Source organism: Gallus gallus, chromosome 1, assembly GCF_016699485.2.
Source record: "Gallus gallus isolate bGalGal1 chromosome 1, bGalGal1.mat.broiler.GRCg7b, whole genome shotgun sequence".
Lineage (NCBI taxonomy): Eukaryota > Metazoa > Chordata > Aves > Galliformes > Phasianidae > Gallus > Gallus gallus.
This window is the reverse complement of record NC_052532.1, coordinates 90,048,701-90,061,402: the sequence shown is the minus strand read 5'-3', so window position 1 is coordinate 90,061,402 and position 12,702 is coordinate 90,048,701. Positions and strand designations below refer to the sequence as shown.

At 38.5% G+C, this 12,702-nt stretch overlaps 1 long non-coding RNA gene across 4 annotated transcripts in view; it reads right to left on the bottom strand.

The window, feature by feature from the left end:
- The window catches only part of LOC112532804, a 240,632-nt gene that overhangs the window by 221,685 nt on the left and 6,245 nt on the right, over positions 1-12,702 (bottom strand). For all 4 annotated transcript variants that reach the window (XR_005842234.1, XR_005842235.1, XR_005842236.1 and 1 more), the window contains exon 2: positions 437-545. This is a non-coding gene — a long non-coding RNA (uncharacterized LOC112532804). The remainder of the gene's footprint in view (positions 1-436; positions 546-12,702) is intronic.

Genomic DNA, 12,702 nt, shown 5'->3' with positions numbered 1-12,702 from the left:
CAAGAAAATTAATTCTATCCCAGTCAAAGAACAGCAGGCTATCACAGAAAAGCAAACAGAAGCCATCATTCAGCTCACCTGCTAAGAACAGGGCTTTAGCTGGCACAATTTAACACTAGCATAACACACACAACCTACTCAAGAAACAGAAAGAGAAACCATGTGCATCTGTACAATCATTTGATTTCCTGGGTTCCTCAAAATTCTTACATAACGGGACTGTATTCCTACTCCAATAGTTACCCTTCAGACTCAGTCATCATATCCCTTCCACACCAACTTCTCATAGTTCCCTCAGGACTGGTATCAGACAAACATGGAACAGCTTCCTTAAGCTAGATGCAAGCAGCAAAATCTCATACAGCACACAGATTTCCTTAGCCATCTCAAGCAGAACATGCACTTAACCTTCTGTTAGATATGTCACTGCTCCCACCTTAGATCCAGCACTGCTCTGTCTTGCTCCAGCTCTGGAAGGCACGTCATTGTCTGTTGCTTCTCTAGTAGACTCTCACAGTTCGCTTCCCAGGGGTTTTCCTTTCCAGCTGCAACACAACAACTTCTGTGAGCCTTTTCTATTTATAGAGGGTGGGGCAGTATCTGCTGCCAGTCAGCTGTAAATTAGGCACAGCTGGTGCATCAGATTGTGGTAGTACACTTTACTTCACATTGCATAAACCTGAACTTGGTCAGAATAGAATTAGTACATATTTGCAATGGCTTATCTGATATAAAAACATAAAATAGTTGATGTCACCTCGAGCAAGACAAATATGTAGTACTTAGAAGAAGAAAAAAAAGAGTAACTAAAGAATATTCAGATGGTGCAAGTGAAATCAGAAGCTTTTCTCCTAAATTCCAGTCAACATGCACCAGGGATATACTTGTCTCCAAAATACATCTCTGCAATTAGCCTGAAAAAAAGATCAGGAGTTTGTCTGTCTTGGTCTTTAATTCATTTGCAGTAGGAACAAAAGGTAGTTGGGCTCCTTTGTAACACTCCATTAATTCATGGCAGTTGCTAAAAGCTGAAAGGTTTAGGAAGATACAAAAGGGAACGTAAACAAAAGTAAAAAGCAGAAGTTAAATAGTGAAAGAACATCTTCAGGAAGCATAATAGCTGAAGACTCAGTAATACTTTGCAAATACACTACCACCACTTTCCCTATGTCCTTCTTACAACAGAAGACAAACAGCAGTGTAACGATGGCATTATATTAGTATCAGTACTGACAAATCTCTCTGCAATGAAGAAAGAACCTATACTTAGATTTTCAGCTGTGTAAGCCCTGAAGGGACACAAATGCCACCAAGCTTTGCTGAATTTTATAAGGTATTTTTTTTTCTTTTCCGAAAACATAACTAGTAGATTTATTCAGTAGAGGATATGAAAGGACAAAGGGAGAAGATCCTGCTTTTGTAGGTACAAACAGAGCAAGAAGTGGGAATTCCTCCTGCTGCCTTTTTCACCTGCTCCCATTTTTATTCTCACCTAGAAACGCTTGTGCTTATACTCCAAGAGGCTGGTTGGAAAGAGAGGTTAGCTTCACACTGTCAGAAGTATGATGCTAAACACACATGAATCACCAATGCAGGAGCTCTTAATAACTCTGAAGAGAAGGAAGTTACCTGTAGATTTCTTAAACATTTGAAGTACCTTGCTGAATGCGTTACAATAGAAGTGACCATGTGGAAAGATGACCACATTTTTCCAATGACTTTTTGTTTGTTTGTTTTGTCTTGTGCATGCAGGACAAGAAGTAAGTGCTCCAGGAGTACACCAGGAACTCCATCTATTTAAATTTCTGTACAGTCATGGCTTGCCATCAAAGTTCCTATAAGCATTATGTTTGGGGAACAATCCCCAGTTAGCTCAAACAGGAGTCAGCAGGTGATCAGTCCAGATGAAGTTAGAGAAGGCTAATGAGAAGGTGAAGAAAAGAGCTGAGCACCACTCAGCAGGTGGTAAGAATTCAGCGATGCAGGAGAGAAGGTGGCTAAAGCAGAGTTGCCTGACACACTGCAGTACAACAGTCTTCAGTAACAGCAGTAACACTGAATGCATTTTTAGGAATTTTACTGAAGTTAAAAGAATGCATCATAGGAAAAATGACACAAAACTACAGTCAGCTGCATCTTTCAACATCCCTTTTCTACCAGCTCAAAACACAGAAAGGAAGGAAGAGAAATCCTTTGCTTTCCCTCACAGAGCAGTATCTCTGAACACAGCCAACATGAAGCAGTCAGCTGTGTGCCTGACTGCTGTCACTCTGAGGATTGATTCGATACAGATGACACCTGTATGGCTGATAACTGCAGCAAACTGCAGCTTCAGCCAGACATCCATGACACACACCACTCCTGGAAGCGTTTTAAATACGCTGCTGTTTTAAGTCCCGCGCTTGTTAACAAGGTCACAGGTGATAAAGGAGCCAACTTGAGCATACTGTGCATGTGTGTGGTATATTATGGTCAGAAAGAGCCGTGCTCTCACCAGACATAAAGAACCACAAGCTTATGGACTTTTACAATCTCTAATTTGAAGACTCCAAGTAAGTTTCCGGCCAGGAGCCAGACATTGCGATCCCTGCTGAGGGCTGCAGATCCTGGATTTATGGCTGCCTTACATCACCACAACAGCCATTAATGGTTGTGAGTTACCAGCAAATTTGGTCTTGAAGAGTTATTTAATGTACTTACTTCCTAAATCATAGTGAAATGTGGAATAATGGAAATCTTGCAAGCCCCCTCAGCCTCTACCATGCTATCTCCAACTATTTGGTATACCTGGGAAAAAGTAACTGCTCATATATAGCAATATAGCTCACAGGGCCAATTTTCACCTTTTTACTACCATTTATGCTTCTTCATAGTAACTGTATCCTGGACAGCCCTGTGATTTGTGGTTTTTATATGCAACTATAAATCAGGCTGCATTTACTACTGGGAATGAGAAAGGCAGAGGAGAAATGAGCACTCAGATATAAAAGAAGACATCCATTTTAATAATAAAGACGATTACACCAAATTTTCTAAGAACAACAACATACAGCACCTTCTGTTCAGGTACTCTGTTGACTTACATTCTGCTTAATAGGTACTGCAAATACTTTGCTTAGCGGAGTATGCCCCCAATGCACTTGATATTTCCGCATTCATCTGACTGCCATTTCATTAAGACAGCAGCCTAATCTGCCTCCTGTAATAATGGCAGCACATCACACATGACATGGAAGATGGCCCTCTGAAATGAAAACTAGGTTGTGGGATATTTGTTAGCCTCTACTTATCCTTCCTGCACGTAAAGACAACATAAGGTTAACTCAGCATAGATAGAAACTTTTAAAACATCTGATAATTTGTTGGAACTTCCTAATTTTCTAGCAATAAATAATAAATGATATTTAATTGAGCATGTACATGCCTTGACCAAATTGAACTTTTTAGATTTTCGTAAGATTTTTGTTTTAAGGTTACATCTTGTTATTAACAAAGAGAAAAACAGCACCGAACAAAAGCTGTATATTTATTCTCAGTACAGCAGAGCTTTGAGGATGGTATAATCTTCCACTCCAATTGCATCAGTGTTTTTGACATAAAAACATGAATAATTAAACACTCTCTAATATCATGACTTAGCCACCTTCTGGATACAGCTCTCAGGATTACTCAGATTGCATGCAGTTCTTACACCTGCTTTAATATCTACTGAAAGAAATGGTTCTCCAAGTGATTTCATTGGGCTTAGGATCAGATGTTACGCCTTCAATCTCCATTAAGACAACATATGTGAGAAGGAAGCCAAACTGGTGTATTTATTTCAGTGACACGGGCCACACTTCCACAGACAGTGGTCCAGACTTGCCAAGTCCGATGTCCTGTACAATCAACAGAGAGTAAGGACTGATGATCTTTGCCAGACTGGGCCTCATTTAAACTGATAGCCCGGAGCTGACAGACTCATGAACCCATTAGTATATTTCACGGTGCAGATAAATAGTTACAAAGGCATGCGAAAGTAAATGACTTTAATTTGATGAAGACACCTTCTTACCCCCCGCTGATGTTGATTCCTTCAACTATGCAGAAAGAAATCTGTTGCCTACTGATGAAAGATAATATATAAAGCAACAGAAGAAAGCAAAAAGAATTCTAATGACACAGACTCTCAACTCACTGCGTGGGGTTTTACGGTCACAAATCCTATTAGCATTAATCAGCGTAAGATGATGGGCTTTCTAACGCGTTTGGTCTGGCAGACAGAACCTGCCAAAACCTGAAAATTGGAACTTCACGGAGCAGGGAGGAAGAAGTAAGGACGGGTGAAGACCTCCCCTATCTACCAAAATACTACAGCGTAATTTGGAAAATATTGAAGAGCTCATTTCCTATGCTGACTTCTCTAAAGCACTGCACGCTAATAAGCAGCTGTCACAGAGGTGGGTAGAGCAATAAAATCCCAACAGTCAAGCTGAACTGATGCAGTCCATTACCTATTGAATCATGCCCACACAGGTCTCTCAATTGAATGATTACGGCAATACCAATGGTCTGTGCACTGCAATGTTGTATTACAGCTCTGGTTCATAAAATTTTACAATGTATAAGTAAAAAATTAAATGCTACTGAAGACATAGGCATTTCTCTTTCACACATGCAGCAGACATTTCCAACGATGGCTGATGAATTTCTAGGAAACTGGCCAAAATCTAATACAATACAGCCACATGGATCTCCTAAAAAGACATCCAGCAAAAGTCTTGCTTTTGAGTATTTGCAGCTGATATTACAATTATGCGGCTATCACCGAACTACTGTTTATCCTTATTCTTTATTTTGGAAATAGTTCAATGAATTTATAGGCAGATGAGCCAGAACCAAAATGCACACTTGCTGGCCTGCATTTTGATACAGTCAACACAGAAATGAGAATTCCAGCCAGAGCTACATAACTAGAAAACTACACAACACATATAATTCCAAGCATGCACAAAATCTAAACACCTCCTTTACTGACACAGGATATCTTTTCCTAAAACACACTCCTGTTCAAATAATATAAATGATTACCTTTGTTAGAGCTGATCAAATAGTATTCCTCAAATACTGACTCTGGTAAATTTGAGAGTGCTTTTAAATTGTGAAATATTCACAAACCATCACCATTTGTTTGCAAATCTTCTTGGAAATACGTGAAGAAAATGACAAGCAAGCCATCTTGTCTGTGACTATGCAGAAAGTATTAGGAACTAGTATTTGCTTCTTGAAGCTTAACCTTCAAAATTAGTAATCAGCTAAAAGAAATACCTCACACCAAAATACCCAGAATTTTCAAACTGTGCTCTTTTCTCTTGAGGCTTGTTTTGAAGAAAATCAAGTATGGTTAAACAACATTGCATGTCTACCACTCTTGCAGTATTTATGCAGCAGTATGAGGCCAGCGTGGTAAAATGAACTCTACCACATACTCATATTTGCTCATCACTGCAAATCCTACATCACATTTCCAGATGGCATAAGTGGACTTAATTAACAGTTTTCACTCATTTATAACAGCAAATACTTTGACTATGGCAGGTAAAAAATAAAAATTAAAAAAAAAATAAAATGTGCTCTTAAAACTTCATTTTTCATTTGTTCCTGTTGAGAAGAACATTTGCCAAATGTTGAGATTGCATTAAAATACTTGAATTAGTGAGATTTAAGCACCTAATTTTATTCACTGAGCTTCTGAAAAAAACTGAAAAAGGAATTCTTTGATACCTTTTGCTGAGGAGGATCTTAAATAATAATAAGAAAACATTTGTAGTTTTAGAGCAGTAAGAAATATTAATATCAACAACTAATTTTCTGTTGTTATATTTACTTAAATGAAAAATGAGCTGGGCAATGAGAAATCATACTCCTGAAAATTAAATGTGCATCTATTTTTGTATTAATCCTCTTGCTAGGCTGTAATACCCAGATATGCATACAAAAACTGAACTATTATGATCAAACACATGCTAACTGCCACAATGCTTAGCAGAAGTAGACAGAGCAGTTCTCTCTTCACCTGGATACTCTTGTCCCAATTCATCAAACCAGTTAGATCTGAAAGCTAAGTCGGCACAGACATCAGAATATGCTGCAAACAACATACGTCAATTAACTCTTGTGAAGAGGTAAACTCTGGAATCATAATGTTAGTCGGCTTTGTCATTTCCAACTCTGGGAAGTCTTTGACTATTTTGGATGAAGTCACTATGCACACAAGTATTCACTCCAAAATAAGTTGCGTAGCTCATCGCTCACAGACTACACACATTCATTACTAGTGTCTTCCAAGTACATTACCCATATGTCCTTAAGTAATTTCTCTGCCTTTATGGGCTTACACCAATTAAGCACAGAAGTGTTATTGACATAATTCTGCTTGAATTGGTGTCAGTTGTCAAAATTTGGCATTAGCCTATTGTTAACTATGTATGAAAATCACACTGTAACTATTTAGAAATTCTGTCCAAAACTATTACACATTTAAAAACAACAACAAGAAAAAACCCTAAAAGCTGCAGGCTTTTACAACTGAGCTTTTCGTTTCTGCTTTTGTAACTCCATATTTAAAATAGTAAATGGTACACACAGAGAATACAGAAAGTGGCTCCTACTGTGAATTCTCCAGAGAAATTAAACAATTGTTAAACAAAAGTTAGATTGCCTTGCAATACCAAATAGAATATTTAGCTTTCAAATGAAGAAAATAGTGAGCGATAGAAATAGAGACATCCTCTCTCTTCATGTGGTTGCATCCATGCTGACAGTTCCTTGCTTTTACAACTGCTTTCAGTCACTCAGTGATTTTCTGAGTTGCATCAAATTCCACCTACTCCCCTCTGGTTCCTTTCATAACCTGTTAAGATGGCTGTTATTCAGTTTTTCAACCTACATCAGCTCTTTAATGTACTCAGGAAACTCCTGCACTTGCTATGCTCAGTACCCCTTCCAGGGAAAACCTGCCCAAGCTCCAGGGAACCTGACCTGGTAAGACAAAACCTGTGTGTAGACAAATTAGACACGGTTTGTCTCAGTACTTGCATTTGTTTATATAAGAAGTGCTTTGATACAACAGACAGATGTTTCTGTAATTAAGTTGTTTTCCCACTTTTTGATTATTAAAGTTGTGAAAAGAAAGCAATGCAACAGGTTCCAGCACACTACTGGCAAAAGCTGTCCTCACCACACAGAAAACAAGCACATTTTGAAACGTGCTGTCAGTTGATTGATAGGACTAAACTGTTTATGTAAGTGTAGAAACAACACTGAACAGCTGTGTTTCCAGAGAGATCCCTACAAGGACTGTTCTAATGCTAATTAACTTTATCAGCAGCGACCTTATTTTCTTCCAGATCACTGATAACGAAGTTGGTAAAGGAGAAAGATCAAGAGTAGATAGTGAGAAGGTGAAGATGCTGATTCACAGCAACTGAGATAACTTTGTAAACTGGGACACAACCAAAGGGTACAGACAGCAAATGTCAGGTTAAATATCTGGGCACTAAGAGAAGCCATTTCAAGAGGCTGCCATTACCTCAGGGAGACTTACGCACACTACACTTCTAACAGCTAGTGGAGAAAGATGCTTCCACAGAGGAGGATTCAGAATAATTTAGAAGTTTTCATTCTTCTGATACAACTCCAGTTTCCCTCTTCTTTCTTTTTACAGTGGAAGATTAGGGAGCAGAGATCAAAGGGAGCCTGGAAGACTTAGCAATACTGCCTCTGAAGAGCTACATCTGTATCTGCTTGTTTATCTCTACATGGTAGCTTGAAGTCAGGAGAGTGGTGGGAATACACTCTACAGAAAGTATGCTTTCATAGAGTCACAGGGGTTGGAAAGGACTTCAAATGATTGAGTCCAACCCGTCTGCTAAAGCAGGTACCCTACAATAGGTCACACAAGTAGACATCCAGATGCGTCCTGAATATCTCCATAGAAGCAGACTTCACAACCTCTCTGAGCAGCCTGTGCCGGTGTTTCATTACCATTTCACAGTAGCAAACAAGAATTTTACTAAACTTAATCATGCACTACAATGAATATGTACAAATATGATACAGAATAGTAAACACGTATTACCATAACAAACAGGGAATGCGTCCAGATTGTGATTCCCTGGGTACAGAATAGGTGGAAAGAATATTTTGCAGAAACTCTTCTAGGAAAGTTGTGCTTTTCTAAAAGATTGTATCTAGCTTGCTTAAGTTCAGCAAAAATATTTCAAGAAGGGTCTGATATCTGTTGACACCTCTGCAATTCCACATGTGCAAGAAGAACAGAATCAGAATTCCAGGCCCTTCTTTTACTAGCTTCCTTCATAATCCTAACATAAGGTGAAAAGGAGAGACGGTGTAATCCTATTTCAATCCAAATATTCTGAAGTTACAAGTTATATTCACTGTCAGTGTAGCTGTGAGACTGTTTCTCCTGACCTACTAGCCAGAGAAAACCCTGAATTATCTGTCTCTCGTATCCAAAATCTCCTTCTGCCTACATTCTGCTCAGTCTACCTAAACTGACCTGTGCTGTCCATTGGTTACTCATATATGCTAAACAATGACTCACATTTGCATTCTATACTTGATGGTCCTTGTTCAGTACTTCCTATATAATTTTATATATACAAGCATTCTGAAAGAGTTGGGATTAAATGGTAGGTCAGCTGGCACTGAGCCTTCAATACGGATAATGAACAGTGGGAGGAGGTTCAGAGAACCATGAAAAGAAACGGATATTAAAAACATGAGATTAGGGTAATGTAATTTATTTTGCTTTTCAAAGATAAAAACAGAGATTAATATGGGAACTTTTGTGTTACCATACCATACCATTGTGTTACAGTCATCTTCTTTTCTTGTCTAACAGACAAAAGGATGAACAATGTTCAAGGCTTCAAGTACAAACCAGATAAATGCAGATGAGAAATAAGGCTAAAATCTCAAGCTGCAAGCACAATCAATCAATCACAACAAATTACTCTTTAAAGCAGCTTCTCTTTCACTGCAAATCTTTGAATCAATATCAGGTTTTAGAGGTTTTGAGGGTGTTTTGCTCTCTCCTGTTGACTTTTTTTTTTTTTTTTCCTTGTTCTGCTTTCAAAGATCACCTAATTTAGCCAATTTACTGGGCTCAAAAGCAGGCCACAGGACTTTTGAGACACAGTTGCAAAACTACACACAAAGTCAGACCAGCTGATTTGGGAAATGACTGAGCTTTAACATTTACAAACCAACCAATCCACAGGCTGTATATTCCTGCTTATGGTGATCTAAACCAAGCAAGATCTAAGACCAGGTAATCTACATTGATTTTGGAAAGAAAGTCCTTGACTAAAACAAATAACATCTTCCAATGATAAAATACATTTCATGTTGTAGGGATATAAACATGCAAAAAAAAAAAAGAGATCTTGACAAAGGTTAGTTTCAGCTTTCCCAAGACGCAGATTATCCCAAAATATAAATTGTCACTCTTAACACAGATGTCACAATAACTCTTGATTTATCAGAACTAATTATAGAAAGCCATAGACTGTGGTCAACTGAATCAATGCTGTGCAAGGACAACAAAACCTTAAAGACCTTTTGTATCACAGCCTTACTTATATGGCAGAGAAAAAAGAAACTAATACATGCTTAATTTTCATGTGTATACATGTTGGAAAACCCAGTGGACAATAGTTTAAAAAGTTGAATTAATTGACAAAGTATTGATTTAGAAGTATATTTTACCCTATGATCTTACACTGTCAAAAGTCATATTTCTACCATTGTGCGAAAACTAGCACAGTTAGCAAATACCACTTGGAATAGATTATTGCCCTGGGATGTCCAAGGACAGTGGATCTATTGTCTTCTGGGTCAACAGCCTGCATATTTCCTTTCCTACTCTTGAGTCAACAGCAGGAATTAATGATTTATTTCTCTTTCAAAACATTTATTTTCACAGTCAGGGAAATAAGATTTGTGGTGCCAAAGGCCCAATAGCATAGTATAGATATATTTATATGTTCTTGTAATTACATTTATACTATACCTAAGGGATTCTAACTCAACAAATAAATCTTGTTATTTTCTACACTATGCAAATAAACTTCCTACAGTAGAAATAAATCATTTGTCCCACCACAGAATTATTTTCTCCAAAAGCAGATTGTTGGTTTTGATAACACAACTTCCTATCAGACAGCAGTGGTCAAGTCCCACCAAACTGTGCCAAGTTGTCGCTTCCACAAGTTGGAAGCCATAGCTTACTTCAGGGGGAAAGACCAGGAAAAAAAGTAAAACCAAAAATTCAGTGAGCAGTGGGAATGGTTAGCTGTGTGTACGCTCCTAACAGTACTCTGCTGGGACGTGTGCAGGGAATCGCTCACACTGTGCATTGTGGCTTCAGACCACCTGCAGCTGGTTCTGCTTAGGCTGGTTTTCCTCCATTGCACAGTGCAAATATAGCCCTGATCCAGAAGGGACAAGGCAGCACTGTATCTGTAGATAACAGAGGAGGGGTAAACAAGGCAGTTTACTTCTACCCAGAAGTGGGGGCAAACAGCTTTGGGGAGTGTTGATTTTCTGCCAAGCAGCATTAATCTTAATCAGCAAGGCAACTCTCAATTTAAATATATATAAACTGTGAGAAGAAATTAATCCTGAGTTTAATTCAGTTTACTTTCTTCAGTGGCACCATTTCAATAGCATCCATGCATCCTGCATTATTTAATTGCATTTATACTCACTACAGCCTAGCAAATGGGAAAACACTATTATTGGTTTGACAAACGGAGATCTGAGGCACAGAGAAATAAAGTGACCTACTCAAGGTCACAGAGAAGTCTGTTTCAACATAAGCATTAAATGCCAGATTTGCTGAGTGTTTGGACAGTACAACCCAGCAAGACAGTCTGGCTATGCCATTCTCCCCTCACTGGTACTAAGTATTTCCCTTGTAATTGTTTAAGCAATTTCTTGCAGTTTCAAAAGAAGTTAGGCATGTGGGAGAAATAAAAAATAAACTAGAAAACAGAACTTGACCTCAGATATAGTCTACATAAGACTCTAAGTAAGTTGTGTTGTTTTTTTTAAAAGGAAAAAAAATCACTTTTCTACTTCACAGAGGCAGTATTTTCTTCTTTCAAAATATATTATTTCGGATGACAGCAATGCAGCATGAAACAGCATGCCTTACATTCTACAGAAAATTCTTTTCCTTTTTTTTTCTTTACACATATTTCATCTCTCCTCTTCTTGCTTCTCCTCTTCCTTTCACTAAGGAACATAAGTGAAGTTACATACACCTGTTTTCCAGTTAATTCCTAGAAAAGGCACTTTTACTATTTCCCTAAGGATGATGCAGCTCAGAATAAAAATACTTTATGTTCGAATAGGTGAGCCTGGCTCTACAGCTGCTGAGCTGCACCTTGCTCAGAGCTAGCCTGTCTTCAGAAGGATATCTGTTAACAGAGTAGTATGGATCCAAGGGAGGATGCTGAGACGTACTTGAATTTTGCTTTTTAGGAAAAGTAATGTGAATAGCAAATAAGGCAATTGAAAAGGTAACCAGGCACGTGTCTCGGGGAAGACAAGCACAGAGAGAGGTAAGTTAATTTACTGAAAGGTCAGAACGGAGTAAGACTCTTGTGCTCCCAGCACAAGCACAAGGAAAGCAGATACAGGGAGAAATGCACAAGCCAACTACAAAATCCCCACAATAACTGCCATAAAGAACTGGCAACTTGTACAAAACACGGTGCAAAGGGAGTAAGGAGGGCAAAAGTGAGGAGGAAAGTGAATGAAGCACCAGTTTGAATTCAGGAAATACAGATTATATTTGCATTTGCCAGTGACTGCCAATTTAGGAACACAGTGTCCCCCTTCCACTCTTCAGCATCCATACTTGTTAAATACAGCACAATTATTATCAATATAATTGCAGAGTAGTAAAGATGATATGACTCGGGAGCTCCATGCTGCAGAGCACTTGGATTTTTGCCATCAAAAAAAGCTAAATATTATTACTTATGAAGGAATATGTCTAGGCATCTTAAATTTTACTTCAATGGCAAAGAAAAAAGAATTATTTAAAAAACAAACAACCAAAGAAAAAACAATAATTAGTGTTTCTTCTGGCTAAGGTCCATGTGTAAAGTCAGTTCACATCAACACTACAGTCCTCAATATCAGCTCTTCTGTGACCCTCCCTAAGAAGGAAGTTCCTGAGCACTTCCCATGGTGGAGCAAGTGCAGCTGCCAGACCAGCTTGTGATCCCTGCTTCAGCCCAGGCTAGGAACCAGCTGGTAAGGCTGCAGCCGCTACACAAGTTAACTCAACCCACTGGCTTTTTACAAATGGCCTCTTCAGTACTACTGGCAGCTGCTACTGCTTAGCATTTTGAAGCTGCTCTAATGAATCAGGCAACCAGTCAAAGAACTGGCCATAGGGTCAGAGAGATACAGCTTACTCTCCAGTTTTCCCAGTGATACTCAGGGTACAGTTTACCTTTGTATCTTACTGGGTAGCGCTTATTTTTCTGTAGCCACTTCAAAGATCACTTACTGATCTGATTGATTCAAAATAGCCAACATTCAGATGAGCAAGATTAGCTAAAAGATCTGACCATTTACATGTTTTTGTTTTTTTTCTGACAGCTGATGATATTCTATATTTAG